The sequence below is a fragment of the Cloeon dipterum genome, chromosome X (genome assembly GCF_949628265.1).
Source record: "Cloeon dipterum chromosome X, ieCloDipt1.1, whole genome shotgun sequence".
In the NCBI taxonomy this organism is placed as follows: domain Eukaryota; kingdom Metazoa; phylum Arthropoda; class Insecta; order Ephemeroptera; family Baetidae; genus Cloeon; species Cloeon dipterum.
Genome location: NC_088790.1, coordinates 32,138,019 through 32,165,349, shown reverse-complemented (window position 1 = coordinate 32,165,349; position 27,331 = coordinate 32,138,019). Strand labels below are relative to the sequence as shown.

At 40.7% G+C, this 27,331-nt stretch overlaps 1 protein-coding gene and 1 long non-coding RNA gene across 2 annotated transcripts in view; both read right to left on the bottom strand.

The window, feature by feature from the left end:
• The window catches only part of LOC135946710 (uncharacterized), a 244,670-nt gene that overhangs the window by 110,944 nt on the left and 106,395 nt on the right, over window positions 1-27,331 (bottom strand). The gene's annotated exons all lie outside the window — the stretch shown is intronic.
• On the bottom strand, window positions 20,866-22,492 carry LOC135946168 (uncharacterized). The gene is made up of 2 exons (XR_010575492.1): window positions 21,436-22,492; window positions 20,866-21,012 (listed from the first exon to the last, which is right to left on the bottom strand). It is a non-coding gene; the product is annotated as an uncharacterized LOC135946168 (long non-coding RNA).

Here is a 27,331-nt window from a genome sequence, read left to right as displayed (position 1 = left end):
CGCGGGATATCACCTTTTGCAGAGCACTCTTGATAACGACATGACGGACTATACTAGTTTTACTTTTTTCAAACAATTCCTTGACGCGATTGGCAAAGATCTCATCAGGCGAAGCTGTAGATAGATTGTATTTTAAAACTCGTAGGGCGAACAGATGAAGACAATTGTTCTTACTTTCTGGACTTCCAACGGACTCACTTACGTCATCCATTTCAATATCCATAGTTTTCAGGTTTATCAAAAGGCTTGACTGCACTTGTAAAAAAAGGGAAGAAATCTTAAGAATTCAGAAGAACTAATTCCAATATTTGAGAAATGCAAGATTCGTATTTAGAGATGAATTCCGTAATTCCTCGGAATGAATTCTATAAATGGTAATAAAGATAAAATGAGAAGAATAAATAATCAGATAATAAAATGACAATTAAACTCTGCAAAAGCAAATTAAAGTAAAAATGAAATTTACCTTAAAGTTGTAAGAATCGATTTGGGTTAAACTCAGATCCGACTAAACTTATGCCTTATGCGATCGACAGTTGTTGAGAGAGTGTGTGGCAGGGGATAACCTTGCTTCGTCTCAGGTAGATTAGAGCAGTTGAGGGGAGGAGTGTTTCAAATATGGAGGGGGTAACAGCCACCCAAAATCGCTACAAGAATAAATAGACGTCAATTTAAACAAATATTCACTGCGTCACCTGTTAAAAATTTTATTAATCATGTTTTTATTTTTTCAAGTTGCACAGCAATTTTAACTCTTCTATATACCGGCATTGTATAGGTTTTTAAATTTGTTACCTAAAATTTAGTTTTATAAAAGTTATAAATCAAAATGCCTGACATTTTTCCACCTACTTTAAACCATAAGCCGTTGTCTCCGCATTGTTGATTTAAAATTTGAAAATAAACCAGCAATAAATCTTGACACAAAGTTTTATTGATAATTTTCCCCTCTCTGTATATACACAAACACGAAATTCCCCAATTTTTTTGTCAATGATGTACATATTGTGTCAGAACAATTCTTAAATTCTACTTTTCAAAACTTTCAATAGAAGATCCGGAGGATGGAGCTTCTGCACTTATTTTGACTGTGATGTGTGCCTCCTTCCTGTAGTCTCGCAAGGAACTTTCGAGCTTCTCCCACTCCTGCGTTGTATCACTATATTCGGCGCGAAGGATAAATTCGTTCTCGCAGAGTTCCAACTCGAAGTGATTGACTTTCTTCAGAATTTTCTTCTCTTTGACCAAATTCACCGTGAGCGTCATCTCTTCAAGAGTGGTAGAAACCCTGAACATCATCACAGCCTTCAGATTCGGCACCGAGAGGATATTCGAGATATAAACATAGCTATCTATATCACTGTATAAAGAAAAGAAACGTAGAATTCATTCATATAGTAATAAAATTGCATACCACTCGACACAAAACTCCAATTCCAGCTGTATCAGCGAATCACAGGAGGGAATTGACCATTTTGGTTCAAACACAGTCTGGATGTCGCGCAGAAACAAGTGTTGCAGCTTGCGACAGCGGGGGAAAATGCCTTCAAAAACGTCTTTCAAGTTGATGATGGTTGCATTTAACTCAAGAATCAGGTGCGTCAGGTTCTCTTTGTACGCGGTTAAGAATTCATCTATATGGTGTGCAAACAACGGGTATCCCAAACATATCATTGTCAGTTTCGACAACTTCGGAAATCGCAGCAGTCCCGATACGTCAATTTTTTTAAGCAAAAGACTATCCCACCTGGTCTGCAATTGCATTTAAAAATTACTCATCAAACTTCATTGATTTATATGAATATAAATTTACTTCCAGATTTTCGACGTTAGGGAATGATAAAGAAAGCTCTTGATGGACATCTTTTCTCACGATTAGCTTCAGGTTAGTCAGTTTGCTCTCTTCGTTTTCAAACAAACGTTCATTTGTCATGCAAGTTTCCATCATGTCCACGAAACAGAAGGGCTCGCCCAAAAGTTGCAGATTGGGCAGCCAGCGGACGCACTGAGTCGTCAGATTTTTCCGGAAGTCTTCGTTCAAGTTGTAGTCATCCGAAGTTGGATAAAACTGAAAGATATCCAGATTCCCGAAATTCTTCTTAAAGGTTGGAATGTCATCAATACTAAAATCTGCCTGAGAATCGATTCTGAAGTAAAGATTCTTCAGCGAGGGCAGCTGACCGCACAGATGCATCAGTAAAGAGAAGGAAATCGAGAAGCGTTGAACTTTGAGGATCCTCAAATTCTTCATTATGGCGATTGCATCTACCATTTCCACATTCATGGGATACCAATAGATATTTGGAATCGGCTTTAATCCCTCTATGATTTGGAAGTCTTTCATGTTTTGTGCCCGAGATGCGATCGTCACCAGCACCTGTAATAGGAAAATTATAAACCAAATGGGGAATTGATAAAATTGCTAAGATACTTACGTCTATTACGTATGAATGATAATCAGGAAATAAATCTATGACTTCCGCAAAGTTTACTGTGGTTAAATCGGGGGAAATCACCTCTAGCAGTGCGGCCTTTTGATCGGCGTAACTCACATATCTAGTTTTGGTTACTTCAAATAATTCCTTGACGAGAAATGCAAAGATCGTATCGGGGGAAATGCCGGCTGTAATAACAAAGTTGAATATTTTGTCTTAAGAAATTCATTTTCTCTTACGTGACACGCTTGGTGTAATTTCCACGGACATCGCACTTGAATCACCTGCACCATTCATGTCAACGTCCATATTACTCAGTTATATCAAAAAGCTGGAAATTGTTTACACAATTAAAAGAGGAAAAAGAAGAACATTCCGATGTTTGAGAAAAAATGATAACAATTTTCGGTGTATTTGATGTAAAAAGGCTGACTCGATTTCACGCACGGCTTCTTTCCCTGGCAGGTGATGTGAGAACACTGTTGTGCTTCTCCTTTCAGGTAGTTGAAGTAGAGGGACAGAGGAAGGGGATGCTGTCGAAGGGAGGGGTAGTGAAAGGAGAAGCACCACAGTGTTCTCACATCACCTGCCAGGGATAGAAGCCGTGCGTGCGTGAAATCGAGTCAGCACAAAAGTAAACCTTTTATCATCAAATACACCGAAAATTGTTGTCATTTTTTCTCAAACATCGGAATGTTCTTCTTTTTCCTTTTTTCAATTGTGTAAACAATTTCCAGCTTTTTGATTTAACGTGACGTTGACATAAATAGTCCAGGAGAGTCAAGTGCGATGTCCTTGCCAATTAGACCAAGAGTGAAGTGTAAGAAAAAATTAAATTATATTATTTCTATATTCAACTTTATTACAGCCGGCATTTCACCCGACACGATCTTTGCAAATCTCGTCAAGGAATTGTTTGAAACAACCAAAACTAGATATGTGAGTTATGCCGATCAAAAGGCCGCTCTGCTAGAGGTGATTTCCCCCGATGTAACCACAGTAAACTTTGCGGAAGTCATAGATTTATTTCCTGATTATCATTCATACGTAATAGACGTAAGTATTTTAACAATTTTAATAATTTCCCCTTGGATAATAATTTTCTAATTCCAGGTGCTGGTGACGATCGCATCTCGGGCACAAAACATGAAAGACTTCCAAATCATGGAGGGATTAATTCCGATTCCAATTATCTATTGGTATTCCATGAATTTGGACATGGTAGACGGAATCGCAATAATGAAGAATTTGAGGATCCTCAAAGTTCAACGCTTCTCGATTTCCTTCTCCTTACTGTTGTATCTGTGCGGACAACTGCCCTCGCTGAAAAATCTTTACTTCAGGATCGATTCTCTGGCAGATTTTAATATCGAAGACTTTCCAACCTTTAAGAGGAATTTCGGGAATCTTGATATCTTTCAGTTTAATCCAACTTCGGATGACAGTGATTTGAACCATGTCTTCCTGAAAAATCTAACGTCAGAGTGCATCTGGGGGCTGCCCAATCTGCAACTTGTGGGTGATCCAGACAGTTTTGTGAACATGATGGACATTTGCATGACAAATGAACGTTTGTGTGAAAACGGAGAGAGCAAACTGACTTACATGACTCTTTTCGTGAGAAAAGATGTCCATCAAGAGCTTTCAACATTCCCTAACGTCGAACATCTGCATGTAAATATATTTACATAAATTAATGTAGTTTCATGAGTAATTTTTATATGCAATTGCAGACCGTGTTGGAGAATCCTTCGATTGACGAATTAGACGTGTCGGGACTGCTGAGATTTCCGAAGTTGTCGAAACTGACGATGACATGTTTGAGATACCCGTTGTTTGCACACCATATAGATGAATTCTTAGCCGCGTACAAAAAGAACCTGACGCACCTGACTCTTGAGTTAAATGCAACCATGATCAACTTGAAAGACGTTTTTGAAGGCATTTTCCCCCGCTGTCGCAAGCTGCAACAGTTGATTCTGCGCGACTTCCAGCCTAAGTTTCAACCAAAATGGTCAATGCCCTCCTGTGATTCGCTGAGAGAACTGGAATTGGAGTTTTCTTTCGAGTGGTACGCATTTTTACTACTATATGAATGAATTTTACAATTTTTTTTCTGTTTACAGTGCTAGAAATAGGTATGTTTACATCTCGAATATCCTCTCGGTGCCGAATCTGGAGAAAGTGAGGCTGATTCGAGTTCCTACCACTCTTGAAGAGTTGGCGTTCACGGTGCATTTGGTCAAAAAGAAGAAAATTCTGAAGAAAGTCAATCACCTCGAGTTGGAACTCTGCGAGAATAGCTATATCTTTCGCACCAAAGAGTGTGGCACAACGCAGGCATGGGAGAATCTTGAAAGTTCCTTGCGAGACTACAGGAAGGAGGCTTACATCGAAGTCAAATTAATCAGACTGCAGACTGCATTAGCAGAAGGTCGAATCTTCTATTGAAGGTTTTTAAAAGTAGATTTTAAGAATTGTTCTGACACAATGTGTACATAAATGACAAAAACTGGGGGATTTCGTGTGTGTTTGTATATATACAAAGAGGGGGAAATGATCAATAAAATTAAATAAATAAATTTTGTGTCAAGATTAATTGTTGTTTATTTTCAAATTTTAAATCAATCATGTTGGCCTTTCGAGTTTTATTATACAATCTATTCGCAGCTTCGCAAGACAAGACCTTTGCCAATCGCGTCAAGGAATTGTTTGAAAAAAGTAAAACTAGTATAGTCCGTCATGTCGTTATCAAGAATACTCTGCAAGAGGTGACATCCCGCCGTGTAACCAAAATAAACTTTGCCGAAGTCTTAGATTTATATCCTGAAAATTATTGGCCAGAAGAAGTAAGAAAATATTCAATTAATTTCTGCAGGTCTTTATTTTGTAATTTTTCTACGCAGTTGCTGGTGGTCTAGGACCAAATGTAGGGTTACAGACTTCCAAATCGCGGAAGGATTTTTATCAATCGGATTAACAAGAGTTTGGCTTAACCGATTTTGGTTTTCAGCACGTCAAAAGAAAGAAAATTAAGTAAAGAAAGCACAATTAGCAGGATTGAGTCTAAAATAGCAGCGAAATTTCATCAAAATCAAATTTATTACGAAAGTATTCGGTGGCGCCATCTCTCGAAGCAATAAATCGAATTTGTTTTTTGTTTTCCGCATTAAAATTTATGACATTAATCCTCTTCGCCGAAAATTTCCTGATTTATTACGACCACGCATTTTCAAACGCTTTTCCCATCAATTCCATTTGCATTTTTTTATTTTTAAATAATCAACTCTGCTAAAAAGCAATCAAAAAATTGTTGCGTGTACGTATTATATAAATCGAGTCGTGTTCACGCGGGCGAGCTAGCACACTGCATTAATTAGCTTATAAATAAATCACGGTTGGCTGGCTGGCGCATCGATGGCACTCGGAATAAAAAAGGTTATCAATTACCAGCCGCCGTCCCATCATCATCATCAACAGCGAGCGAGCGAGCGAGCAGGCACGCGGATGATGGAGTAAATCCATTTACATTAATCAGCAGCAACAAAGCGAGCGCGTAAAAATTTATCAAGGGTGCTCGACACGACTCTCGAGGAGCGGAAAAAACGCGTGGAATTGCTGGCTGTGTTAATTTGCAACACACGACACGATTTTTCTTTCTTCCTCTCTGCTCTGCGCTCTGCGCTCCGCGTTTCGCGCCCGGCTGCCTGTGTTATTATTTATTTTCTGTTTTCCGAGGCCGGGGGTGCCGTTTTTATAATTTATTTTCGCCCCTTTTGTTCCCAGCGCAGCCCGACATCAAAGGTAGCGTTATTTTTTTGCACGCGCCTAGCTCCAAACAATTTCCGGCCCAGTGTAGTTAAGGCGGAAAATTTGAATTTTTTATCTCGGCCCAAGCGCCAAAATGTATTCGTCTCTGTTTTTGCCACGGTTTGCTTTGACACGGCCGTCCGAATGAAATTTCTTTTTCGTTTGCACAGCACAGGTCAGTGTTTAATCCTCAACAACTGCGGTTTTTGATGGCACAGAATTTAGCCGGTCGAATTCTGCGCTCTGGATGGGCATTTTGTAATTGGCTCTCGCCTGTTTCGCTTTAATTACACAGAAGGCCGAATCGAGCCAGACTTTTACGACTTTCAGCCAACGCTCGTCTGTAATAGTTTCATTCGCACGTCCAGAGCAAAGAGTACCTCTCGACACAGCCTAGTTAAAAATAAAGCAATGTCTATTTTTCATTGTAATTAAGAGAAAATAAATTTGTAAAGATGATAAGGCTCTGGAAAAATTCTAAAAATGAAATTTTACATAATAAATAATTCATTCTAATTAAAATAAGAATTTTAATACTTTTTTTCTCAATTTAAAATTAAACCAAACCATTTTACTCTTAAAGACCGTCTCTGACGAACTTTCTGAGCACACCAATCGATTCCTGAGGGTCGAATTAGGTAAAAAAGAGATTTTTTTCCGTTTAAAAAGTCCAGCGCAACGTGCGAACCTTTTTCCCGCCAAAACGATATAAACGCATTTGCGAGAAGTGCGCATGCGTGAGAGTTGGTTTGAGCACTTGATGAGAGACCGCCAGTACGAATGACTTCTTTATCACATCCAGCCAGCTCTCACGCATGCGCAGTCCTCATAAATACGTTCATATTGTTTTGGCGGGAAAAAAGTTCGCGCATTGCTTTACACTTTTTTGACGGAAAAACGTCCATTATAGCTAATTCGACCATCAGGAATCGATTGGTGTGCTCAGAAACTTCGTCAAGGACGCTATTTTTAAGTAAAAAGGGTCTAAATGGAAATAAGCAATCAATTTTTTATTTCCTAGGAGCTTAAAATAGAGGAAACAATGAGCAGCACGTATAATATGATTGATTAAGTGTCGCAATACCGCTATAACTGTGTGATGTATACTCAAACCAAACAAAATTGCTTTTCCATGCATGCCAAGAACTTGGTATTTAATAACGCTTCGCTTACAAACGTCAACATTTAAGCCCAGCGGCTTTAACCTTCATTAATAGCACTTAATCTTAACACAATTCGTTGGTTTAGGAGCCTCTTGGTGTTTATACTTCACCAAAATGAGAAGAAGATCGATTTTAAGCGTAGTTAGACGTGAAATGACCCAATTTTGGCAAAAAAAATGCGATCTATTTTCGCACGGCGGAGGATCTTGTATAAATTAAACGCCCAGAAATGGCGGCGAATTAAAATAACCGACATTTTTTCCCCAGTCATCGTTGTTACGAGGGGAAATAACACACTCGCATCCCCCCTCCACTCCTCCAGCCAATCAGAGCGTCTGTGTTCCTCCGCCATGTGAAAATAGATCGCTAATTCAATCTAGAGGCTAAAAGAATAATCAAATTATCACAACATGGGTGCATTTTCTCTTGTAAGTGCATGAAAATTCATTTTCTATGCCAACTGAACAATAAAAAAACCTCTTTTGTGCGTCGAGTGTGTACTCGGGAGGAGCAGAATGAGGGAATCGATACCGCGCGCTGATGCTGAGGGTTCATTAGCGGAGTTGTTATTTCGCGGAGAAACTCGCTCTTTCGCCGCGGTTGTGGGTCGGCTGCTGCATTTAACAGGCCGGTTTAATTGAAACACGAGCGAGAGGCGCCATTACCGAGGCTTATCAAGTTATCATCAGAGCAGAGAGGTGTATTATGATTCACTGCTTTCTTCAGATATGGCGCTCCGCAGGCGCGACTTTCAAAAGATTCTCCCGCACACGCACGCTCGTCTCCCGGCTCAAAGCATTTGTTCGTTACTAAACTTGAAAACCTTGACGGGTCGTCCTAATTACACCCCATTTTTGGCTATTTATTTAGAAAAAGGCCCCTGAAGGAAACGTTGACGCCATTTTATTTATGAAAATAATTTTAAGGCCGTCTTTGACGAGGTTTCTGAGCCCACCAATCGATTCCTGAGGGACAATTAGGAATAAGGTATATTTTTCCGGCCAAAAAGTGCAGCGTGACGTGCGAATTTTTTTCCCGCCAAAACAATATGAACGTATTTGCGAGAAGTACGCATGCGTGAGAGCTGGTTTGAGCTCTTGCAGAGAGACCACCTGTACGAATGACTTCTTTGTCAGATCCAGCCAGCTCTGACGCATGCGCACTTCTTGCATTCATATTGTTTTAGCGGGAAAAAATGTTCGCACGTCACGCTGCACTTTTTGGCCGGCAAAAATGTCCACTATACCTAATTCGACCCTCAGGAATCGATTGGTGTACTCAGAAACATCGTCAAAGACGATCTTTAAGCATCATTTTCAGATAAATAGATTTGTTTCCAACAATTAAAGCCACTGATAAAACAAAATGGCGCAGTTGATCAAGCTATTTAGAGGCTCCCTGAATTTTACGATAGAAGCCATTTTGTATTAATTAAACATTGAAACGTCATATTATATTTAATATATTTTGGTCCAGCCCGCTTTAATTATTTTACGAAATTCAACACGGGGTCAGCCTGTGCGATCGGGGAGGCCGCCTCCCGACATGCGTAGAAATTTAATGAAAGCGTGCAGCCAGGGTCTGGATTTGTCGGAGGAATTTTAATTGCTCGGCTGCTGCGGGCTGCTTCATAATTGCGGTCGAGGTGCGCAAGATTGGAGGCCGAGTAATTGGGCCCGGCCGGCGGAAGGCACGTGCCCGCCGTCCATCTTGGACCGAGACGCGTGCATTCGCCACACGTCACGTCCCACAACTGCTGATTGGCCAACCCCGCAAAATTGGGCACTCTTTGCATCCGCCACCACCGCATTTGAGAAAGCTAGTCGATAGAGTCTCCTGATTCTCCTGTCGCTTATTGAGTTTTTTCTTTTGGCCCTTTGACAGAAGGCTCCAAAATGTTACTAGGGGTGAGATTATTTCGCTAGGGTAGAAGAAAGCAGGTTTTATCTATCACCGGAGGCTGCGTTTTATTTACTAACAGCTGATTACGCCGGTAATTGGCGAATCGACCGTGAGATGGCACATCAGGCTTATGGAAATGTAGCAAAAAACGCGGGAATGAAATTATTAGGTCGGCACGCCTCTTTTTTGACGCTTTTGATTGGCCGCTGGACTGTATCCTGATTGGCCGCCATTATTTCGACGCCATATTGACTTCCGACCGGCGGGAAACCAACACAGATCGCGATTTTTTAGTCTGAAATTATCTCTGATTGGTTGCCAGTGTTCGTTTTGATTGGCTCTGACGATTAAATCGCGAAAAGTAATGGTTTTTACATTTTTACCGAATTTTGGCACATGCTGTCGAGTTGTACACCGAGTAATTCGGCTGTTTATCATATTTCAGCCCTCAGGAATCGATCGGCACTGTTTAAAAGGAAATTCTAGAGCTGTTTAAATTCGAAATTTCATGGAATAAAGCCTACGCGCGTTTTTAAACGCTACATTAAGCATTTCGAAGAAGCTCAATTAGCTTAAATTATTATAATTACCCCAAATTATTGATTCCAAGAACATGAAATTTGTACATCCCTGCAAAATTCCGTTTTTAGAACGAGCCGCACCCTTTTATTAAGCCCAGCCTCGGCGCGTTTGACTCTTTCGCGAGGATTTGCTTAATTAAGCTGGCCGGGTAAAAAGGGGCGAGTGGTGAAAAAATCTAGCCAGCCTGAATTTCGATGCATTGCAAATGAGGCGCAGCATCGGAAACTCCGAGCGGCCTTTTTGTTAGAGACAATTCGGAGCTCGTTTAATTTGACCCAGACTGTTATTTCGCCAAAATTCCGGAATAAATCGTATAATTTATAAGCCCCTTAATTAAGTGTTTTACCAAACATAAAACTGCGAAGGAAGTTGTTTGCTGTTTGCGAATGTTGTCGTAGTGTGGAAGGAAACTTGTCCTGGCTCGATTCGAATGAATTATGCATGTCTCAATCAGAGCAGAGTTTCTGATCCAATTAATCACGATATCAAAAGGAAAAGTCCATAAACTGAGCAAACAGCAGACGTGCGCCGGTTAGATCATTCCAATCGAATAACTTCTCTCATTAACCTAATTTGAAAGGAGAACGCTCAAGAATATTCAAATCGCTCGCCTATAAATCGACGCATTTTGCGGATCCGCAGAAGCAATGTACAACAACAACAAATATTTTCGCATGAACTCTGACTCCTCTGAGCACATATAAGCAAACACCCAAGAGAGAGCAGAGAGAGTGAGACAAAAAGCATGAGTTGAGTTTTGTGTAAAGAGTGCTCGTCGCCTCTTTCTCTCGGTGCTTTATTTGATTTTGTTGCGTTTCGCAGAGAGGAAAGTATTGGCAGGCAGTCAAGCGCGAGAATCGATATCAACTCTCTTTCTCTCTCTCTCTCTCTCTCTCTCTCTCTCTCTCTCTCTCTCTCTCTCTCTCTCTCTCTCTCTCTCTCTCTCTCTGGCGCACGCATTTGAGAAAATGCAGTCCGTTCGGGCAAATCAGGTCGAGTGGCGCGTGCTTTGTGCAATTTCTGCAGCCAGACTGCTGATTAAGCGGCCCATTTCTCGACGAGCGCAACACGCGCTGTACGTCTGTCTGCGCTCAATTCCGACGCGGCCCCTCTTTCTCCTGCTTTTTCCGCTTCATTGGTTTGCTCGGCTTTTCTCTTTCAATACACTCGGCGTGCAGTTTTTCACGGAGAATCTTGTTAGCCCCCCTTTGCGCCGAGCACCGAGCAGGCCATCCTATTAGCCACACTGCCGCGCGCGCCTTTGACTTCCCTGCTTTTTACGCTGCAGCCTTGTTTGTGGTTTTGTTGCTGCGTCGAAGAGATCATCTCGTGCGCTCCAGCTTTATCGGCACCGGCTTAACGTAAAAAGCGGAAATCACCTGGCGGGTGTTCCACGAAAATAAAAAATAGATGGATTTAGAGGCCTCAATTGGGACTGTCCAGAGGTTTTCTTTTTACTTTAATATCATTTTTGAAACCGTTTAGTAGAAGTCCGTTAAGAATTTTAATCTTTGTATTCGTTGGAATCAGTCAGCTGGATAAATTCGCCCATTTTGAAGCTGCGCAGTTAACTTGTGCGCATCTGAAGCATGCGCAGTGTGTTCAAATCGCTTCTAAATCTCACAAGGAAGCTGAAATTTATCACTGCGCATGCGTGACCCAAATTAAAACCTTCTGCGCAGTCGCGATTCCTACCGGGGGCCGGGTTGCGATCTGTGTTGGTTTCCCGCCGGTCAGAAGTCAAAATGGCGTTGAAATTAAAGGAGACAGTTCAGTGGCCAATCAGAAGCGTCGAAAAAGGGGCGTGCCGACCTAATAATTTCATTCCCGCGTATTTTGTTCTATTTCCATCAGCCTGATGTGCCAATTATCGGACCAATCAGCTGTTTGTGAAGAAATAACAACAAAAAAATCATGAGAATCCAGTCCCCGGTGCTGGAAATTCAACTAAAAATAGCGGTTTTATTAAAATTTGGAGTCTAAAAATTGTTTTCATTAGCTGAGCATCGAGGAGATAAAATTACATCAACCTTTCCGAATTTTAACAGCAAAAAATACCGTGTCTCGTCTGTCGCTCTGACATGGCAACTCCCCTGGAGCCATTAATGGAGAAGGTTAATCAAGAAAAACGAGTCTGAATTGCAAATTCCAGCAGGTGCCTTTTGTTTGCCGCCACTCTCGAAATCTCGTTCGCGACGACAAAGGGAATAAAAAAATGGCATTAAACAGGAAGGCCGGGATAATGGAATCCCTCGAGGCGGCAACGGCGGCGACAAAGTGTGCGTCTGCTGTATCCTCGCGCTGCTGCTGCTGCTGCTGAGAGAGAGAGAGAGAGAGTGCTGAAAAATGCACAGCTCGATTCCGTGTGTAAACACGTGGGCGCGCATTAAATCGTGCAAAAGGTCTGCGTAATTGCCGAGGACGCACTCCTTTTCTAGACATTTCTCTCTGCGTTGCTCAGCGGTGGGCATTTGAATTTCGCAAGCCGGCAAAACGGGCAGCCTACGTTTCTCCGAAATAAGGGAATTGGAATGAATGAGACATAATGGATCTTTTCCAAATCGAAAAATATAAACCAGACTATTAGATTCATTTAAAAAAAATTTTTGACACTAAAATCGTTTTTAGGGGTTCTTACAACCCTTATATCAATTTAGGGGTGGAGGTTACGCACACTTAAACCCTTTAGCTGCATAGGGGTGGTTGAAAGGAGTCTAACGGTGGGTAGTTTTTGCAATTCTGATTGTTAGAACCTGAGATTTGGAGTTTTAAAATGTTTGAAAAACACGATTTTTTCGTTTTTTTTGTGTTTTGCAATTTTTTAAACTCAAAATCTCGACTTCTAACCATCAGAATTGTAAAAAATACCCACCGTTAGACTTATCTCAACCTCCCCTGAGTAGCTAAATAATTAAGGGGGTGTTTAACCCCATCCCTTTCAACCCCCTGCTATTTTAAAATTAGAAAAAATAGAAAGGGGTTGAAATTAAGAACATTTTTAGGGTAAGAAAACCTCTTAACTGGTTAAGGGAGGTCAAGACGAGTATAATGGTGCGTAGTTTTCGAAATTCTGGTGGTTAGAACCCTAGATTTGAAGTTAACAAATTTTGAAAAACACGAATTTTCGATTTTTTGTGTTTTGCAAATGTTTGCAACTCCAAATCTCGGGTTCTAATCATCAGAATTGCAAAAATTAACCACCGTTAGATTCGTCTCAATTTCCTTTGAGCAGCTAAAGGGGTGAGGGGTGCGTACCCTCCACCCCCTTATTTCTATTATGAACCAAATTTCATCAAAATCGAGCAAAAATTGTTTTTTTATCAAATTTATTATTTTCGTTTAAAAAAAGGTCTTTTAAAGGTCAACAAATTGAAATTGAGAGTGCATTTCAAAATTTGATTGGGACAAAGAAGGCGTCCCCTTCCGGGAAAATGCAGGCGGCGTGCGTGTGCGGGTATCTCGGGCCAGTCGTTAGGATAAAAGCATAAAACAAAACGCTCGCCGCAGCCGCCTGCTCTTCCCCTCTTTATCTCTCTCCAGGGTGGAATATGGCGAAATTTCTCCAATTCATTCTTTCCGCAGCCGAGAGTCACTTTTTCCCCCGCGCAACTGCTACGCGTTCGCCTTGGACTTAGCCACAAAGTTTCTCTTACTCTGGATGCCTTTTCCGGCGGGCGGCGGGCAAAAACAATTTTTTGCGCCGCCCAGGAAACATTATTTCATTTGGAAATGAAACAACAAGCTAACTTTCGGCAAACCCTGTTTGCTGTTTGCGTACGCTTAATTTCGCGCTGCTCCACTTTAAGCAAGGAAAAGGCACGCCGCGCGGTCGTGTTTCTCTGCGCTATTTCTCCTTTTGCGCGCTGCAGCCCGGATTTTATTTATGGCACAGTTTGCAACACGCACACGCACCAGTCCAGCGCAACAACAACTAACTAACTGTTGTTTGGCTTACTGTTGGTTGTTTACCGAGAAAGTTCTAAATATAATACACAAGCAGTTGCTTTGGTCTAAAATCCCCCGAAATTTGTTCATCAAGCAAATGGCATTGGTCATAAAGGCACTTTATTTAACTCTTTTCAAGCTTAATCAATTAAATGTCCATCAGTTGTCAGTTTACATCAAAAGCAGGGGTGAATTATAATCTCAAAAATCTAGTAATCTCGATTTTTGGAGAAATTATATAAAAATTTTCACTTTTTAGTTTTTTACAGATTTTGTAAACTCCAAATCTCGGGTTTTAATGGTCAGAATTGTAAAAACTAAACACTTTTAGACTCATCTCAACCTCTTCTGAGCAGCTAAAGGGTTTAGGGGTGCGTAACCTACCCCTAAATTGCTATAAAGTTCGCTCAAAACCCTTCAAAAAGTCCAAACCTCTTAGAATACGGTTTTTTTTATTATTTTGCATGACAGGGGGTTGAAAGGGGTGAGGGTTGGCACCCCCTAAACCCTTTAGCTGGTTAGGGGAGGTTTATACGAGTCTAATGGTGGGTAATTTATGTAATTCTGATGGTTAGAACATGAGATTTGGAGTTACAAAAATGAAGAAAACACAAAAAATCGAAAAATTCGTGTTTTTCATTTTTTTCAAACATTTTAAATTCCAAATTTCAGGTTCTAATTATCAGAATTGCAAAAACTACCCACCGTTAGATTCGTCTTGACCTTCCCTGACTAGCTAAAGGGTTTAGGGGGTGCTTACCCCCAACCATTTCCACCCCTGCTACCATTTCAAAAGGAAAGCATAGAAATTTTTTTAATTTCTCATTTTGACGTTGAATTAAATAAAATTGGAGGGTAAGCAACCCTTCAGCTGGTCAGAGGAGGTTAAGACGAGTGCAACGAAGGGTAGTTTTTGGAATTCTGATTGTTAGAACCTGAGATTTTGAATTTACAAAATATAAGAAATACAAATTTAATCGTATTTTCAGTTTTTACGTGGAATTTCTCAAAAATAAAGAAGAAAACCTATTGAAATTATGTTACACGAGTTCAATTTGAAACAGACTATCAAAAGTCCAACCCCTTGAGGTTATATAAAGTACACTAATACATCAATAAGATAATTGATAAGTGCTGAATCGCTCGAGCATGAGCAATTGGTGCTGCTCTCTCTCTCTCTCTCTCTCTCTCTCTCTCTCTCTCTGCAATTAAGCTTCCCATATTTACCTCTGGCATTCAGTTTGCACCTCGATCGTGTGTTGTCGCGCACTCTGCGCTCCACTTCACCTGCTCCAAATTGATCAAAGACACGCGCCTCTCGGTCTAAAGCTCTCAATCGACGCTCAGACTAATTAGAAGCACCGCGTCTAATCTGTGTTTTGTCCCGAGGAAACTCGCCCGCCGACCGCTCGTCATTTTCCGGCTGCTAATTGAATTGTTTGGCGTCGAAATAGACGCATTAGCTGTATAATGGCTTCAGATCAGTGCGCGGTTTAATCTATGCCGCCGACGCACTGCACTGGACTGGACTGGACACCAAATCCCATTAGCAAATAGGCTCCAACAGTTTATTCTCGCGTTGCGTTGAGAGCCTGCGCTGAAATTCGTGCAACACGTGCCGCAGCCGCAGCAGGTCGATGGTGCTCTCGCTTTTTAAGTGGCCGAGCATGAATTTTTAAATATTTCTAAAAGCAACTTTTAATGAGCATCTTCTCTGGGATATTTTTAAACTGCTTTGCCAGGGAAAATATGTTTTTAAACTTGAGAACAAGTGATTAAGGCAGAAGGAGATGTTTTTTTATTTTTAATGAGTGCTCTCGAATGTCTCAAAGAAATGCACCCTTCAGTCTGATGATTGGATGAATGTCCTTTCACAAAATGATCAGCGATATAAATTACAGCTTAGTTTTGATTTTCAGTAAGTGCCAAGCCATAAACTCATAAATTACGAAGAAAACACCCGAAAATAAACATTTGTCAGCCATAATTGGAACCAATCAGGCGTCATTTAATGCCAGGGTTCGATTTTCCCCTCTTCAGATGCTCGCAGGAGCGCCATGAAATTAATATTTCACTGTTTCTATCAACCAGACCAATTTTATTTCAATTAACCACCATTTTGCAGGTCTTCTGGCCGTTTTCCAACTGAAATTTGCAACCGCGCACCTTCCTCTTGGCCTACAAGCTAATTACACCATCTTCCTTTTGGCAATCGATCTAATTTTTCCGGCCAAGATTCATTACAGCCTCGCTGCTCTTTCCTTCTTTCCTTCTTTCCTCCCCCGGTGAAAAAGCGGCGAGGGCGAGTGTCATTTCTTTCCCTCAAAGGAAAAAAGGGCCATAAATCTAGGCAAAAATATAAAGAAAGGGCGAGAGAACGAGATTTTTACTTATGTCTTCCGCTAGCCGCCTTTTTTCACTCTTCAAAATGCAAAATCCAGCGCAGGGAAAGTTTTGCACGCGCGCGCGAGCGGTGAGAGTGTTTTTTGCTCGGCTTTCCTCGGAGACGCCAGCGATTTTTTAGTGACATAATTTGCCCTCCGCGAGCCAGCCCGAGAAAAATTAGCGTGGCATATTCATGGCACGTTGCTGTCTGCAAAGTGGATGAAAAAGTTGCCGCAGTGTGTTTTACTTAAAAGTGCAGCTCGCCCGACGCGGACGGACGGCAGAACGAGCCAAAAGGATTCCTTTTTAGAGCACCTCGCCACCTCCGGCATCTAGCTGAAAAGTGCACCGTGTTTGTTTTGGAATCAGCCGAGCCGAGCCGGGCTGGGCACGAGCCGCATAACTAACCGTCAGCAGCGGATAAGAGCTCGCGACGAGGCAACGGAAGTCCGGCGACTCTCTGCGGCCAATTTGCAGCCTTGCATGCGCAATGGATTTATCCTTTTTTTTCCTCCATGTCGGAAAATCACAGTTTCATTTAGTGCACTCGGGGTTGCAGTGATTCAATTTCCTTTAATCCTCAACAGAACACCGCAGTCGCGACATTGTTGCATAGTAAAATGGTTTCAAGCTGATTCTAAACTAGATTTTCCCTCCCAGTTGCCAATCCCGGTGGAATCCTGCTTCATTAAATAAACAAAATAAATATTTTTATGACACCAAAATAACTTTTAGGGGTTCTTACGACCCTTATAACAATTTAAGGGTTGATGAAAAGCACCCCTCAACCCTTTAGCTGCATAGATAAAGTTGAGAAGAGTGAAATGGTGGGTAGTTTTTGCAATTCTGATAATTAGAACCCGAGATTTGGAGTTTTAAAATGTTCGAAAAAACACGAATTTCACGAATTTTTGTGTTTATTAATTTTAGAAATTCCAAATCTCAGGTTCTAACCATCAGAATTGTACAAACTACCCACCGTTAGACTCGTCTCAATCTCCCCTAAGCAGCTGAATGATTTAGGGGTGCTCAACCCCAACCCTTTCAACCCCCTGGTACAATTTAAATTAGAAAAATAATTTTTTTTTACATTTTTTAAAGTGTTTTTAGGGTAAGAAACCCTTTTAGCTACTCAGGGGAGGTGTTAACGAGGCTAATGGTGGTTAGTTTTGGCAAGATTTGGAGTTGTAAACATTTTCAAAACAAAAAATCATCAAAAATTCGTTATTTTTAATTTCCAAGCAACTGCTGGGGAGTTTTTATTTATAACAGTCGTGTAAAACGTGTTTCTCTAACCTTTAAAATGCATTAGATATAATTTTTAGATCGTGTATTACATGATAAGTATTTAAAAACCTCATTTAGTGTTTCAATCCTTAATTTAATAAAAATGCGATTACACAAAAGGTGCAAGCACTTGATTTCGCATTGCGGCGACATCCTTTCGGAGAACTCCATCAAATTAAGAGATTATATTCATTCATTTTATGTATGCTGTCCGAAAAAAGGCCAGTTTAATCAGCTCTTTATCAATACACAAATCCGAGAGAGAGACACGAATGCTCTCGCATCACGCAGCTGTGCTCGCTCGCTCGCTCGCTCGCATGCCGGCCTGCATTTAAGTGTGGCGCACATACGTGCTCAATTGGAAGTGGAATGTCCCATATTTTCCGTGCACCAGCAGCAGCGAAAAAGTAATTACGGCGCACATCCAGAGCAGCGGCTCTCGGGAACACAAACAGGATTGGAAAAATAACACACATACACACAGACACGACGAGAGAGAGTCTCTCTCTCTCTCAGCAGCTGCGGAGACTCTATTATACGCGGTGTGTGCAGCACTGGAAATGCAGCAGACACAAACACCGTGCGCTTCTCGCTTGCTCTCGAAAATAAATTGCCGAGCAGGAGCAGGAGCGATCCATCCGTCTCTCTCTCTCGAGCTATCGGGAGAGATGCGTGTAGTACCTAGCCTGCAATTGCACTCTGAATAATAAACGCGGCCGCTTTCCGCGCAATGATTAATGACGAGATTTGTTTGCTCTCCGAAATGCCCACCTGAGCGTAGAGAGAGAGACGACCACTCTATCGAAGCTGCTTTTTGCTGAATGACAAATCCGATTGGAACGCAATTTACTTTCCTGCTTTGCGTGCGACGCAATCGATCATAATCGAGTAGTCGTCGGCTTTAATGCTCGTTAAGCGCAGCGTATGCATCCTCCGCGCGCAAGGGGGTTAAATTTTAATCGAGGAAAACATCTTGCCTAACGACCAACTACTCGCAGCACATGAGAAAATGAGGGCACGCCCACGTGCAGATGGATCAATGTGGATATTTTGAATATATATAGTGTTTAATTTGTTAGTTAAAACACTTTGTTGGTCAATGGGCAATTTAAAATAAAAATATTCGATAAAGACCAAGACTGTGGCAATGACGAATATTTTCAGACGACTTTTACAATGTACTGAAGTGTTTCCAGGATGTAAAACATTTAATTCCGTTATTTAGTGAAGAAGAAACAACATTTTTTTAAATTTTTTGGTTTTTAAGGGCTAAAAATTAGGGTTTAAGGGTTGGCACCCTTAGACAACTTTGGCTATCTAGAGCAGATTAAGATGAGTCTAGTGGTGTGCAATTTTTGAAAATCGGACAGTTAGAAGCTGAGATTCGGGCGTGCAAACATTTGTTGAAAATCCAAAAAACCGCAATTTTTTATTATTTAATTTTTTAATAAAAAATAAAGGCAGAATTTGACTTTTCAATCATGTTTCTTTGCGTTTTACAAGTTGGCTCTATCAAAATTTCAATAAATTCGTTTGAAATTTGAGTTTAATTTAAAAAATTCGATTTTCATGAGAGCGGCGAGCTAAAATATGTCCGAAATTTTTGTTTTTCGACATTTTGTACTTTTCTCAAGGACATTTTCGGTTAAATAGGGCCTCTATTCATTCAATAATCAAGATCCTCAGGCCCTATAGGCAACAATTTGTGCTTAGATGCTGCACAGGTTGCATAACAAGAATAACAATTCTGTCCCTTGATGCGAATAAAATTTGAAAAAGCGTCGATTGGCGAGTCCAAACAGACATTTTGGTTTTTTTAACGGTTCGACCGCGATGATACATTTGGCACGCATTCTTTAATATCCGAGTGAGCGTCCCAGCTGAATTCGCTAATGGACGAGTCTGGCCGGCCGGCGTGCGTGATTATTATTTCGCTTTTTGCAGAGTTTGGGCTGCCGCGCGGCCGGCCGGCTCGTTAGTCGCAAAAATAATAACGCGCCGCCGCGTAGTGAGAGTGAGTGGCCGGCGCGCGGAGCGGCGGCCATAAATTATAATTCAATAAAGAGCACTCGTTCGTTTTCGCTGCAGATTAGATTGGCCGAAATTGAATTCGGGAACAAAAGCAGCGCAGACCCGCCGACACTTCTCCTTAATATTCATCATCGCAGCGAGCGCGCGCTAAATTATATCGGAATAAATTATTGCGCTTCGTAAATTCCGGCCGAGAAAAGCAGGAGGAAAAATAGCATCCGAAAACTTTTCTGACGCGGCACCAAAGTTGAATTTGCCATTCAGATTCTTTTTTTCTCTTTTGCACAGTGGAACAAAAAAGCGGAGAGGAAAGAGTAATGAGAAAATCCACCGAGGAAAACATATCATCTCTCTGCCGAGCGCAAATATCACACAGAGGGTTAAAAGCAGTTGGGTTAATTACACTTTTCTCAGCAGTCTGTTAAAAACACATTCTTTTGTGTTGTATCTCAAATCAGATAGCAAGAATTTTAAAATTAAAATCGTTTTTATCTTTACTATAAAATATGAAATGAGTACTATTTAATTTTAAACCTTTAGCGCCACAAAACTCTACTCAAAAACTATAATTTGTTAAAAACCACCCTCTAAATCAACCCCTATTTGAATTTTTGGTTTTTTAAAGCTGTAATTTAGGGCCCATTTTAAATTTATCAATCATTTAACCCACCAAAATTAATTTACTTTAGATATTTTTCACCTTTTAACCATTCAACCCAAATTCATCCCCTTTAAACCACCCCTATGACAGAATTTCTGGTTTTAAGAGTGAAAATTGAAGCCGAAAAAATAGAAATAACATTGAAATAAAATCATCGTACAGTCAATAAGCTCCCGCATAAAAAAATATCGCCTGAGAATGTTCTAAGAATAAACCGACTTCGCCCAGGATTAATCTAAAAAATTAATTATATATGAACTTATGATACGGTTTTTCGTGATACTGGATTAATCTGTAGATTAATTTAAGAGAATATCCTTAGAATGTTCCAGGATTATTCTGCCGGGGTTTGTTTCAAAAAGCTCTAAAGAATGATCCTAGAACATTCTCAGAATATACTTATGGATTAATCTTTGGATTGATCTGGGATTAATATTTAGCGTATCAAATCTTAACTTTGTATTATTCTTTGAGGACAATCTTAGAATGTTCTTAGGTTATTCTAATATCATTTTAAGGTTAACATAGATTGTGACAAAAATTATCCCTAAATTATTCTTAAAATTACCCTCAGATTGTTCCTAGAATATTTCAAAATCTGTTATTACTATTACTGCGATATAATTGGGAATTATTTAAATAATTACAAACTTATTCAGTTAAATTTTTAAAATTTATTTGTTTTTAATCATATCAGGTACAAAATTTTCTCTCATTCGATGCCAGCACCGCCAATCTTGAAGCCCAAACTGCAGAACTTAAACGATTGTATCTTTTCCCGTCGTGCAAAATAGCTGCGGATGGCTTGAAGCTAAAAAAAGGGAGCGACTCGTAGAAAAAAATAAATAAAAGCTTTTTTCAATTAGCTGTGCTTGGAAAATGGAAGGTAGAAGTATGTCAAGTTCATGCATAATATTTTTCCATTTGCCATGCGAAGCCAATTGAATCAGAATGTGTAATAAATATTCTCGTAAGCGTACAAAAAATGCGACCGCGATTTACATGGAAAAATTATATTTTTCATCACCGATTTACAGTTTCCGCCACCCAAACTTAATTACGGGGTTCTAATTAAGAACATTAAGGACTGGAGAGGATCCCATATCAAAATATTGGTGGCGAAAACCGTACAAGTAGCGGCGAAAAGTGTAATTTTACCATAAAACCGTTGGATTTCAAAGTTGCGCGATCTGTTCTAATTTCTTTGGACGCTAATATATAAAATGGGACTTACCCTGTTAACCGCAAGATCCAGGCCATCCGTCCGAGTCCGCGGGACGTCCGTGTTGTCCCATACTGGCGGCGTCCGGCGTCCTGCGTCCGTTAATAACTTTGATTTGAACGGCGGTTGACCGTTGACGCGTTAGACAAAGAGAGCGAAGCAGGATTTTGTAAGTCTCTTGCTGCTGCCACCGCCCGTCGCCCCTCCCCCGCTCCACAACAGAGGCAGGCAGCAGGCATTCCATGCAAGTGCGTGCATGCATGTGCAGCCGCCGCTACCACGCGCACACTAAAATCGCCCTTTTAACCCTTTTTTGGTCTTCTGACCTTAATTTACAAATTTGCCCGTTTGTCGGTAGCATTAATTAAGACTCCTTGTGTTAAGAAATTAATTTATTCAATCGAATTTATGATTTTTTACCTTTTTTAATCTGGGCAGCTTCTTTGAAAAAAGGCATCATAATTTTGTATTAGATAATGCGAAAAAGGTTTAGGTTTTAATATTAAAATTTAATTATCGACTTAATTAAAAAATATTTCCCAGAAAAATATTTTTGTGATATTATTTAACAATATGGCAGTTAATTTTCTTGATTAAATTATGTTTCATATTTAATTTTGTGTTTTTAATTGTAAGAAAAATATCTAAGTTCTTCTCTTTTAGGGTTTTTTAAAGAATATTCTAGGAACATTAAAAAAATATTTTGAATTAATCTCAGAATGATCCATGGAATAATCTGGGGATATTCTATTAACTATATTCAAATTTCCCCTTTGGGATTATTCTAGGGATGTTCTTGTAGATTAATCTCTAGATTGACTTTAGAACATTCTAAGGTTAATCTGAATTAATTCCAGGAAAATTCTATAAATTAATTTTTTAGATTAATCTCAGAATGATCTAAAGAATAATCTGAGGATATTTTTTTAGATTAATCTCTAGATTGATCTTAAACATTCATAGATTAATCTCAATTAATACAGGATTAATCCTGGATCATTTTTTTGGATTAATTTTTTCGGGTAAATTTTGATTAATCTAAGATTATTCCGGATATTCCTGGGTTATATTTTTTTATGCGGGAGGTTATAAAAATGCGTAGGGGTGGATTTAGGGGGTTGCAATGGGGTCTAAACATCAAATGGTTAAATTAAATTTGTCCAGGCTACCAACGCAATGTTTTGTTTCAAGAAAAACGGCTTAAATATGAAGGAAATACGCGAAAATAAAAAAATACCTGCATAAAGGGGTGGTTTGAAGGGGATGAATTGGGGTTGAAACATGATTGTTCTGCTTGAAATCAATTTTCGGCAAAAAAATTTAAAAAAATAACTTGTTTTTAAGCCCAAAAGCTAGAATAAATATTGAAATAAATTCATCAAACCGTCAAGAAGTTCCTACAATGATTTGGGGTGGATTTAGGGGGTGGTTATAGGGTTGAAGTATCAAATGGCTTAATTAAATTAAGCCAGGCAACAAAAGCAATGATTTGTTTAAAGAAAAAACGGCTAAAAATGAAGAAGAAAATGAATTAAAATTATCAAATCCATCATAGGGGTAGTTTTAAGGGATGAAGTGGGGTTGAAAGGTGACTGTTTTGCTTGAAATCAATTTTCTGCCAAAATATGAAAAAAATAACTCTAAACAAGAGACAAAAAAGGTGCTTCAAATGCTTTAGGGGTTGTTTTAGGGATGATTTAATTAGTTAAATCGTTATAGGGGGATGAGAATGAGAGTTTTGTTCGCAAAAGCGCGTAAAATAAGCAGGCAGGGTTGATAGTGCGTGGACGCACCTTGTGCGGCGCTGCTTTTTGCTGCGAATAATCATCTTTTCGTCTGCGGGATGCGCGGTGGGCAGTGTTTAAACAGGCTTTTTGTTCCGGAGGGCCGTTACTGTGGCTAATGAATGCGAGTGGCCACTTCATCATCGCTCTCGCGCTCCTCGTTTATCTGTCAGCGGCAGAAACGGACGCTCTTTTCGCACGTGTCTCGAGTGGAACGAATGCAGCGCAGTGCCGCGAAAATGGGGAAAATCGTGTTTCTGTCGCCGCGTTTTTGATGAACGAGCTTCTCGAGAAACACACTTTATAAATAAATAACCTTATTTGCAGGCGAAACGGCGAAAGCAGGGCTCGTTTTACTTTCATAGCAGCTGTTGCTGAAATATGACGCCGGCGCTGCTTTTTTAATTAAGAAACGGCAATAAATCCGCTAATAAAGCAGCGCAGCGCCGAGACTAAAATCGGGCGCTAATTTACATGGAAAACAGGCTCGATTTTCCTCCTGCCCACCGGCCCACTATTATGCTTTTGCTTTTACACCGCTGTAAACGTAAATAATAACGCGCAAGAGAGAGAGAGACCGGCACACGCTTTAATTAAATCTCGGATGATGCGATGCGCCCCATTTTCCTTCTTCTTGCTTCTTTAAAATTTTATATATGAAATTTGGGCCGCCTAGAACCATGACCCGCCAGGAAATTCAGGTTTTAATTACAGGATCTTAAAATTTGTATTTTTTGGTATTTTAGAAAGATGCCGTCGCAATAATTAAATTTATGCAGTTTTAATCATTGGGGGGGAAGGATTGCGATCTGTATTGAAGCTGCGCAGTAAACTTGTGCGCATCTTAAGCATGCGCAGTGAGTTCAGATCGCTTCTTGATCTCCCAGGGAGGCAGAAAATCATCACTGCGCATGCGTGAAACAAATTGAAACCTTCTGCGCAGTCGCGATTCCCACTGGGGTCCGGGTTGCGATCTTGTGTTGGTTTCCCGCCGGTCAGAATTCAAAATGGCGTCGAAATTAAAGGAGACAGTCCAGCGGCCAATCAGAAGCGTCGAAAAAGGGGCGTGCCGGCCTAATAGTTTCATTCCCGCGTATTTTGTTGCATTTCCATCAGCCTTATGTGCCATCTAACGATCGATTCGCCAATTACCGGGCTAAAATCAGCTGTTACTAAAGAAAAAGCAACCCAATATTAGCAATATTTACTATCGTTTTAATTAAATTCCCTGCATTTTTAGCCTGACAAGTGGTTGGATTATTTTGCAGGATCGCTTACACGGAATAAATCGATGTTGCTGCAAGCCCGTCGGACGGTCGAGTCTGATTTTTATGTCGTGCGCACGGTCATTACGACAGCATCTCGGAGCAATAAACGCGCGCGAGTGGGCCGGCCGATCCAATATTTGGATAGCCCCCGGCCGACCGTTCGGTCGGCTGGCTGGTCCGCTGGCTGGCCGGCCGGCACGGCAGGAATTGGCTCGGAAATGGAGCAAAGAGCGCTTTTATGGTGCGGCTTTTCGGAGCGGTCCAGCGAGAGGGAAAAACGAAAGAGAGAGAGAGAGAGAGAAGAGAGAGCAGACACAGAGCGAGCACATCAGTCTTATTATTTTTATGTGTCGCGAGCGCACTGCGGACGGCAGTAAAGAGGCCTCTTTGAATTTGCTAATCGAGCAGAAAGAAGCATTTTTGCTCCTCGCTTCCTGCCTTGCTCACTTTCTGGACGTTTTAAAGCGGATTCGTGCTGCAAAATCTTGGAAAATTGAGATAAGAAGCAGTGGAAATGTTTGAAAAAAGTGTCTGCAAGGTGAGCAAATTAAATATAAAAATTAAAACGAACAATTTAAACGATTAAAATGTCAAATCAATTTTAAACACAGCAATTTCCCGTCAAAACCAATTTTATTTTTAAGAATTATTCAGAAGATTAAAGAGCTGCGGAGGAAAATGGGAAATAAACAGAGAAACGCAGGGAAAAGGAAACGAGGTTGAAATGTGCAGAGCACAGACCGTTTCAATTTATGGTTATCAGAAGAACACACAGTTCTCGAAGGAAATTTATGGCTCGGCCGCAGTCCCAGTTTTGTTCCCGCTCGCACAGATTTCACAATAAAAATAGTGCTGAGCTTGAATCATAAAGTGCGGCGCGCAGGTAGCAAGCAGTGCAAGGGGGTGGGCGGGGGGTGGGTCCGCCCCGGGTTTGTCTGCGGTCAGGCGACGTCATTAATGAAACACACAGAAGCTGCGCGCTCGCTCCGTCGGGCCGCCGTCGCATCTGCAACACAACTGGTTGCGTGTTTTTCGTGTTTATAAAAAAAGGAAAGAAAGAATTTCTCGCTTTTCCGGCCGCCGGGCAAACGCACCGATCCGAAGAAAGGCAAAACAAACTTTTCCCGCTGTGTTGCATATTTTCATCCCCTTTAATTAATTTAAGCCAGACGCGGCACTAATGAACTTTTTGCATCTAATTATACGAATTTGTAGAATTTATGTTTGTGCACCATTATGATTCGGAATTATACCAACGAGCAGCGCATATTTAATTCGCTCCTTTGCGTGCCGGCTTTGTTTCGAGGGTTGCAAATTTTAAACGGGGTTTAAGACGATTTTTATCCAGACGTAAAATGAAATTTGCTTGGAAATTAATTAATACTTTAGTTGTTATTTCTTTACGAACAGCTGATTAGCCCGGTAATTGGTGATTCGACCGTTAGATGGCACATCAGGCTGATTTAAAATGATTTCAAACACGCGGAAATGAAATTATTAGGTCGGCACGCCTCTTTTTCGACGCTTCTGATTGGCCGACTGGATTTACCTCCATTATTTTGACGCCATATTGAATTCTGACCGGCGGGAACCAACACAGATCGCAAACCTGGACCCCGGTGGGAATTACGACTGCGCAGAAGGTTTTGATTTGAGTCACGCATGCGCAGTAATGAGTTTCAGCCTGCCTGTGAGATTTAAAATCAATCTGAACTTACTGCGCATGCTTAAAATGCGCACAAATTTACTTCGCAGCTTCAAAATGGGTAAATATCCAAACTATTATAAATTTCGACGGCATATTCACTTCTAAAAGGCGGGAAACAACACAGATCGCATTCCTAAAATTCAGTTTTGTGTTTTAAAAAATTAAATGAGGTCAAGTGACTAAAATTGTGCACCCTAAATAAGTTATGTTGCTCTCGTCCTCGCAGAGGGGTTGTTATTTGTGTGTGTGTTTGAGCGGCGGTGTGCGGCGTGCGGCGTGCGCGCGGCTCAAAGTTTATGAACTACATTGCATTATCCACGACAATGGGCTTTCTTATACTTTTCCACCGCGAGCGCGGGATTTAAAGCGTCGTTAATTTTAATTTAGTGCGCTCACCTGCAATGAAAAATGTGCTGTCTGGATTGTGCCGACGAGTGTACTTGTTGCGCAACACCACCCAGCAGCTACAACCAAACGCGTGTATGTGCCTACATTTTCCGGAGAAGCTTCAGACTACTCTCGGTTTGAATTAAAAAAAAATCTGGTTGCTTTTTGTACCGGTTACGCCCCCTTTTTTCAACAAAGGAAATGAATTGCTTCCGGGGTGAGAAAAATTATGAAAATTTAATTGTAAGAAGATAAAAAATAGTTCTTTTGAGTCTTGAAAGTTATTTTTTATTTTTTCAAAAATTGCAGATTTTCGAAAGGGGTGTGTGTTTGGCCTGATTAAAATTCAGCAGTTGATAGTAGCGTCAAAAACTGCATAAATTCAGAAAGCTGATTAAATTTCCAGTTTTTTTCCTATTGAGCAAATTTTTCTCAAATAAACCATTTTCGCTCAAAATTCGTCTGAAGATTTCAAGTGGCCGTTAGAAAACATTTTATTTTAACGAGAGCAGCGATTTTTCTAGAACTGTGTATCGAGTGTAATGTTCGTAATGTTCATGCTTCATCCGATCCGAACGAAGCCAACCACGACGCTCTCGACTTTGCAAACCGCACCTTGATGAGTCGTCGCTCGTTAAAAGTCAAGAGTGGCGGAAACGAATGCAGCCGGCGCGGAAAATGAGATGTCCTTCTCTCTCTCTCTCTCTCTCCGTCTCTGTCGATTCCCGTGGCGGCGGCTAATTGGGTCAGCTATCTTGCCG